Consider the following 8,890-nt stretch of genomic DNA (forward strand, 5'->3'; position numbering starts at 1 on the left):
TTCGGCTTGTCACCAAAAAACACTTACAAACTTTTACAGATGCACAATCAAGAGCATCCTGTCGGGCTGTATCACCGCCTGGTACGGCAACTGCTCTGCCCATAACCGTAAGGCTCTCCAGAGGGTAGTGAGGTCTGCACAACGCATCACCGGGTGCAAACTACCTGCCCTCCAGGACACCTACACCACCCGATGTCACAGGAAGGCCAAAAAGATCATCAAGGACAACAACCACCCGAGCCACTGCCTGTTCACACCGCTATCATCCAGAAGGCGAGGTCAGTACAGGTGCATCAAAGCGGGACCGAGAGACTGAAAAACAGCTTCTATCTCAAGGCCATCAGACTGTTAAACAGCCATCCCTAACATTGAGTGGCTGCTGCCAACATACTGACTCAACTCTAGCCACTTTAATAATGGGAAAAATTATGCAATAAATGTATCACTAGCCACTTTAAACAATGCCACTTTATATAATGTGTTACATACCCTACATTACTCATCTCATATGTATATACTGTACTCTATACCATCTACTGCATTCTGCCTATGCTGTTTTGGCCATCACTCATTCATATATTTTTATGTACATATTCGTATCATTCCTTTACACTTGTGTGAATAAGGTAGTTGTTGTGAAATGTTAGGTTAGATTACTTGTTATATATTACTGCATGGTCGGAACTAGAAGCACAAGCATTTCACTACACTCGCATTAACACTTGCTAACCATGTCTGTGACAAATAAAATTGTATTTGATTTGAATTGTGTAATGATCATGCTGTATAATCAGCTTCTTGATTTGTGTAATGATGGGGCGGTGAGTCGGAAGCAGGTGCAACGTTTTAATAAAACAAAACAAGAACACGACACTAACTTAAGGCAGAAAGCCGATACACAAGAACAATACCAACTGGTGAGTGAACATGGGAGAGTGACGTATAAAGGGGAGGATGATAAGGTAATGGTGTCCAGGTGTGAATCATAATGAGAAATGCTCACTAACAGGGACCTCCATATCAGGCGGTGTGAAAAGAAGGCCCAGAAAATCGTCAAAGACCCCAACCACCCAAGCCATAGATTATTGCTTAGCTGCCGCACGGCAAATGGACCGGTGCATCAAGTCTGACACCAACAGGTTCTTGAACAGCTTCTACCCCCAAGCAAAGTCCCCAACCACCCAAGCCATAGATTATTGTCTCAGCTGCCGCACGGCAAATGGTACCGGTGCATCAAGTCGACACCAACAGGTTCTTGAACAGCTTCTACCCCCAAGCAAAGTCCCAACCACCCAAGCCATAGATTATTGTCTCAGCTGCCGCACGGCAAATGGTACCGGTGCATCAAGTCTGACACCAACAGGTTTCTTGAACAGCTTCTACCCCAAGCAATACGACTGATAAAAAGCTAACAAATAGCTACACAGACCAAGTTTATTATCTTTATTTTACCTTTTATTTCAGTATTTTCACACTCACAGGCCCTACACACTGACTGTGACTACCAAACCAAACAAAACACACACACACACACACACACACACACACACACACACACACACACACACACCACACACACACACACACACACACCACACACACACACACACACCACACACAACACACACACCACACACACCACACACACACAGATGCTTGTTTCTGTCGGCTCGATGTGTGAAGAAACCAGGTGGCTGTACCGACTCCGATAGCGTGTCTCGAGTGAGCCATGTTTCCGTGAAACAAAGAACGTTACAGTCTCTGATGTCTCTCTGGAAGGSTACCCTTGCTCGAATTTCATCTACCTTGTTGTCAAGAGACTGGACATTGGCGAGTAGTATGCTCGGGAGCGGTGCGCGATGTGCCCGTCTACGGAGCCTGACCAGAAGACCGCTCCGTCTGCCCCTTCTACGGCGCCGTTGTTTTGGGTCGCCGGCTGGGATCTGATCCATTGTCCTGTGTGGTAGGCCAAACAGAGGATYCGCTTCGGGAAAGTCGTATTCCTGGTYGTAATGTTGGTGAGTTGACGTTGCTCTTATATCCRATAGTTCCTGCCGACTGTATGTAATAAAACCTAAGATTTCCTGGGGTAACATTGTAAGAAATAACACATAAAAAAACAAAATACTGCATWGTTTCCTAGGAACGCGAAGCAAGGCGGCCATCTCTGTCAGCACCGGAAGTAGGTAAAGTGARCCTTGTGCTGTGGGACAATAAAAGGCCACTCTAAAATGTGTAGTTTTGTCACACAAATATCTCAAGTTGAAGCAGCGTGCAATTGACATGCTAACTGCAGGAACGTCCACCAGAGCTGTTGCCAGAGAATGTAATGTTAATTTCTCTACCATAAGCCACTTCCAATGTTTTGGAGAATTTGGCAGTAAGYCCAACCAGCCTCACAACCGCAGACCACGTGTAGCCATGCCAGTCCAGGACCTACACATTCGGCTCGTGAGCGATTGTCTGAGACCAGCCACCCGGACAGCTGATGAATCCATGGATTTGCACAACCGAAGAACTTCTGCACAAACAGTCTCAGGAAAGCTCATCTGCSTGCTCGTYGTCCTCACCAGGGTCTTAACCTGACTGCAGTAACCGACTTTAGTAGGAAAATGCCCATCTTCGATGGCCACTGGCACGCTGGAGCRGTGTGCTCTTCACGGATGAATCCTGGTTTCAACTGTACCGGGTAGATTGCAGAATGTGTGTTTGGTGTTGTGTGTGTGAGTGAGTGGTTTGCTGATTGCTGATGGTTTGCTGATGGTCAACATTGTGAACAGCATGCCCCATGGTAGCGGTGAGGTTATGGTATGGGCAGGCCTAAGCTATGGACAACAAACACAAGTGTATTTTATCAATCGCAATTTGAATGCACAGAGATTCCGTGATGAGATCCTGAGGCCCATTGTCATGCCATTCATCCGCCACCATTCAGCATGAAAATGCACGGTCCCATGTCGCAARGCTCTGTACACAATTCCTAGATCTGAAAATGTCCCAGTTCTTCCATRGTCTGCATACTTATCAGACATGTCACCCATTGAGCATGTTTTGGATGCTCTGGATCGACGTGTACGACAGCATGTTCCAGTTCCCAAATATCCAGCAACTTCACACAACCATTGAATAGGAGTGGGACAACATTCCACAGGCCACAATCAACAGCCAGATCAACTCTATGCTTAGGAGATGTGTTTTGCTGCATGAGGAAAATGGTGGTCACACCAGATACTGACTGGTTTTCTGATCCATTCCCCTACCTTTTTTTATGGTATACTTGAACAACAAATGCATATCTATATTCCCAGTCATGTGAAATCCATAGATTAGGACTAATGCATTTATTTCAATTGACTGATATCCTTATATGAAMTGTAAACTCAGTAAAATTGTTAATTGTTGCATTTATATTTTTGTTCAATGACCCTAAGTACACAGCCAAGACAACGCAGGAGTGGCTTCGGGACAAGTCTCTGAATGTCCTTGAGTGGCCCAGCTAGAGCCCGGACCTGAACCCGATCGAACATCTCTGGAGAGACCGGAAAATAACTGTGCAGCGACACTCCCCATTTCAAGCTGACAGAGCTTGACAGGATCTGCAGAGAAGATTGKGAGAAACTCCCCAAATATAGGTGTGCTAAGCTTGTAGCGTCATACCCAAGAAGACTCGCGGTTGAAGTCTCTGCCAAAGGTGCTTCAACAAAGTACTGAGTAAAGGTTCTGAATACTTATGTAAATGTGATATTTCATTTTTTCATTTTTAATATATTAGCAAACATTTCTAAACACCTGCTTTGTCATTATGGGGTATTGTGTGTAGATTATGGGGGAAAAAAGCTGTCATCAAGGCAAAGCGTGTGCTAACTTGCAAGGATATCAAAATAATTAATAATATTTTCCTTTGGTTTAAAAACCTTTAGCTGCAAGCACCGACATCGGTACACCTCTGACAACATCAAGCTTCAAGTGCCGGCGTCGAATTCAAAATGTTTTTTCTTTAAATATTAACTTTCACAATATACAAGTCCGAATCGCAATATTGAAGAGATAACATCTTGTCCAATCCAGCCAACATGTCCGATTTTTAAATGTTTTACAAGAAAAACCCATATATTTATGTTAGCTCACCACCAAATAAATAAGAGGACAGACATTTTTCACAGCACAAGTATGGATGAGTAGATCAGCAAGTCCAACTAACCAACTAACTAAAACCAACCTAAATAACCTAGACAAAACTACCTCAGATGACAGTCCTATATACAGTTAACACATAAATCTATGTTCTTGTTCAAAAAAACTATTGCATATTGTTTGTATAATCAGATTTTTACATTAACTGCTACCAATCATAAGCTACAGTCAGAATCTGCCACGGAGTAGCTCAGAGAAATTACAGACACGCCACGTCAGACTATCTATTACACATCGAAAACATTTCAGAAAATATTGTGGAAATGCTAATGAAAGAGAAAGATCTTGTGAATAACAGACAATATTTCCGATTTTTGAAGTGTTTACCAGCAAATACACAAATATATCTATATTAGCTTACACCAAATAGCAACACACACAGCCATTGATCTAGTGCAGAAACGTCGTTAGCGATAGCACAGTCGACACGAGTATATGAAAAAAGCATCCCAAATTGGCTCCTTATCTTTCGTGATTTCCAATCAGATCTGTTCCTCCAAAGTCGCTTTGTCAGAACCGTCTTCATTTGGACCCAGAACGAACGATGTCCCTCTTGAATTAGCATGGCACACTGGCCATGCCGTGCTAACCTCTCCGTCTTGAACAAAATCTTGGGCTCGCATCACGTCTAAAGTCCAGAATAAATTTCAATAATATAATTAAAGTATATTGAAAAAAACATACCTTTAGGTGATATGTGACATGTATCAAATAAAATCGAAGCCGGAGCATATTCACCAATAACGAGGTTTTCCAGGAGCGCAGCCAGTTCCTACTTCGCGCCCAGAAAAAAAAATAAAGTGCCACTTCTCACTCCAAGATGTTGTTTCAGTCCCTGACAGAGAGAGAATCAAGTCATCTCTTCTCTCACTTCCGCATGACACCCAGGGAAGCGTGTGACGTTTTCTACAGGTCCTAATTGCCAAGCCTTTTATAGAGAGTATCTTGAGAGAGACATGAGCTTCTTGCAAATTTCACTTCCGGATTAGAAAATGGTCTGTAAAAAGAGTATGTTCACTTAGAGAAATAATTAACCTGTTTTAGAAAACTAGACAGTGTTTTCTATCCAATAGTATTAATAATATGCATATTTAGCAGAAGCAAGATTGAGTACGAAGCCGTTTGAAATGCCACCTCTTCCAGGTTCACTTCACCGACTGATTACTCCACTGCTGATATTGAGCCCACTAAGATAAAACGTTTTGGGTTAATACATAATTCCATATGTATTATTTCATAGTTTTGAGGTATTCACTATTATTCTACAATGTAGATAATAGTAAAAATAAAGAAAGACCCTTGATTGAGTAGGTGTTCTAAAACAATTGACCGGTAGTGTATGTTGTATATTGTAAACTTTTGCCATATTGTGGATTCAGAGCTGTCTATCTAATWTAACTAAGAGGGTTTTATTTAATGGAAGYTTCTCTAATGTCAAATATGTAGGGTGTGGTGTACCACTGGGTAGCTCTCTAGGTCCTCTACTCTTTTCTATTTTTACAAATTACCTGGCACTGACATTAAACAAAGCCTGTGTGTCCATGTATGCTGATAATTCAACCATATACTGTACGTGTCAGTAACCACAGCTAATGAATTCACTGAAACCCTTAATAAGGAGTTGCAGTCCGTTTTGSAATGGTTTGCCCATAATAAACTGGTCCTGAGCATYTCTAAAACTAATAGCATTGTATTTGCTACAAATCATTCCCTAAGCTCTAGACCTCAGCTGAATCTGGCAATGAATGGTGTGGCTATTCAACCCTTTGAGGAGACTAAATGACTTGGTGTTACCTTAGATTGTAAACTGTAAATCGTCAGAACATAGAGATTCAATGGTTGTACAAATGGGGAGAGGTCTGTCCATACTAAAGAGATGCTTTGCTTTTTTGACACCGCACTCCAAAAAGCTAGTCCTGCAGGCTCTAGTTTTGTCTTATCTTGATTATTTTCCAGTCACGTGGTCAAGTGCCTCAAAGAAAGACCTACTTAAGCTGCAGCTGGCCCAGAACAGAGCGGCACATCTTGCTCTTCTTTGTAATCAGAGGGCTAATATTATTTATACTATGAATGCCAGTCTCTCTTGGCTAAAAGTTGAGGAGAGAATGACTGCATAACTTCTTCTTTTATAAGAACCATTRTGTTGAAAACCCCACCAGACATGCCACCAGGGGTCTTTTCACAGTCCCCAAATCCAGAACAAATTCAAGAAAGCCTACAGTATTATATATTCCCATTATTATATGGAACTCCCTTCCATCTCATATAGCTCAAATTAACAGCAAACCTGGTTTCAAAAACAGATAAAGCAACACCTCACGGCACAACACCTCTCCCCTATTTGACCTAGATTTTTTTGAGCTATATGTGTCTTTTTTTAATGTATGTAGTTCTGTCCTTGAGCTGTTCTTGTTCTATTAATGTTCTGTATTATGTCATGTTTAGTGTGGACATAGGAAGAGTAGCTGCTGCTTTCACAACATCTAATTGGGATCCTATTACCAAAAAAAAGACCCATAACATGATGCAGCCACCACCATGATTGAAAATATGAAAGTGGTACTCAGTGATGTGTTCAGGATATAAAATATATTTATTTGACATGTTTTTTTAAAGTTTAAGTTTAGACACTATTATTGAACACARAGTGAGTCCATGCAACTTATTTTGTGACTTGTTAAGCACATTTTGTGGAGTAACTCCAATGTTCTTGATTCATCCTCAGTTTCTCCTATTACAGCCATTAAACACTGTAACTGTTTTCAAGTCACCATTGGCCTCATGGTGAAATCCCTGAGTGGTTTCCTTCCGCTTCGACAAATGGACGCCTGTATCTTTGTAGTGACTGTGTGTATTGATACACCATTCAAAGCCTAATTAATAACTTCCCCATGCTCAAATGGATATTCAAAAGAATATTACATGTGGGATATTCACCCATCTACCAATAGGTGCCCTTCTTTGTGAGGCATTGGAAAACCTCCCTTGTCTTTGTGGTTGARTCTGTGTTTAAAAATCACTGCTCGGGTGAGGGACCTTACAGATAATTGTATGTGTGGGGTACAGAGATGAGGTAGTCATAAAAAAATCATGTTAAACACCATTACACACAGAGTGAGTCTGTGCAACTTATTATATGACTTGTAAGGAAAATGTTTACTCCTAAACTTATTTAGGCTTGCCATAACAAAGAAGTTTTGTACGTATTTTTTCAAATTAATTTGTAAAAAATTCTAAAAACACAAGGGGTCTGAATACTTTCTGAAGGCACTGTATGTTGTTCAACAGCACGCTGGCTAAAACATGGCCTCTGGTATTTAGAGTACATATCTTAGTGATGTAGGAAGGCCTTCTTGCAACTCTTTTCCAGGCAGCTAYTGATGTGAAATACCTGTCTATTGTCTCATCAGATCTGGCCACACCACTGTCATGACTGTCCACGAGAATCCAAATATGTCAGATCAGGTTTGCAATGAATAACTTCAATCAGACCCCCTCTCACCCTTTAGGGKGAAGGAAGAACTAGTGGGGGTTAACAACCCACGCCCTGTTGTAAATCAAGGGCGCAGATTCAGGTCTGCGCACTCAAGATTCACCAAAGGAATGTGCTTTGTTTCAACAGACTATTCCCGCTGAAACTCTAACACGTTCAAAAGCGAATACTGGAAAAATATTTCAAAACATAGAATGTGGAGAATGGTCAGAGGCGATCTATAGATTACTAATGTCATGTTGTTTGTTATTTTGTGATTTCATAAAAAAATGCTATAAAGGAAATACTGTAACTTGGAAAGTATACCCCCTGCATATACGAAGTTTCCATACTATGCGTTGTGCATGTAATATGGACAATGATGAAAGTGTTTTTGATAAAAGAGGGATGTGATTTGAGAAACTATGAGAGATTATTGTTTTCCATAAACTTTGCAGTAGTAGTCACCGCCCCGAAGTGAGGTCAGAGAGGTTGTTAGCTGTCCGGAACCGCCCCTTTTGAGCAATCTGCATGAATGATGGGTTGAGAAAAAAACACATTAGACAAAAAAACGTTAAGCTGCAGCTGCACGTTTAAAGTGGTTTGAACTTTGAATCTCAACACGAGGTGGAGACGATAAATGCACTTCCCGGACAATCACTGGTACGGCTGATTAGCTGTMCTAATTAAAGTATATTTGAAAGTGAATTTAAGTAGGACTATCCTGTTACTCTGCTCAAACCATCGATATGGCTGGCTAGCCTATCTTCAAAGAAGCCTCTTCAAGAGTGAATGGAAGAAAAAGTCAACTCTGTAGTTCTGTTCRGGACTACATGACAAGTCACTGAATACAGGACAACTACAAAGAAGGACAACTATAGAAGACTTGTCCGGAACCATTTCGGACAATCAGAGCTTTACACGCGTGACCATGAAAAGGCCCAATCTTCTTTCCAAGGCTGCTCTTTTCAGCGAGAGACCCCGGCGAACCCAGGCATTTCACGTAAATACATTCCTGATTTCTTACTCAAAGTGGGCGGCGGTTCGTGTGCAAAGTATGTACCAATGTGAAGTGCCTCTGTCCCTCKCCATCTCTTCTTTAACAAGCATCAATGTTGTTGTCATTCTACTAGGGACCTGTTTTCAGCGTATTACGTCTCCAGTCAATAACCGGTGCAGAGTGTGTATGTTTATCCTGTGTTCCCATTTAATTAGCTAGTAAAT

At 41.4% G+C, this 8,890-nt stretch overlaps 1 protein-coding gene across 1 annotated transcript in view; it reads right to left on the reverse strand.

Annotated features, from left to right (window-relative positions):
- The window catches only part of LOC111970299 (haloacid dehalogenase-like hydrolase domain containing 3), a 354,076-nt gene that overhangs the window by 213,091 nt on the left and 132,095 nt on the right, over positions 1–8,890 (reverse strand). The window lies entirely within an intron of this gene.

This window comes from Salvelinus sp. IW2-2015, linkage group LG11 (genome assembly GCF_002910315.2).
Source record: "Salvelinus sp. IW2-2015 linkage group LG11, ASM291031v2, whole genome shotgun sequence".
NCBI classification, from domain to species: domain Eukaryota; kingdom Metazoa; phylum Chordata; class Actinopteri; order Salmoniformes; family Salmonidae; genus Salvelinus; species Salvelinus sp. IW2-2015.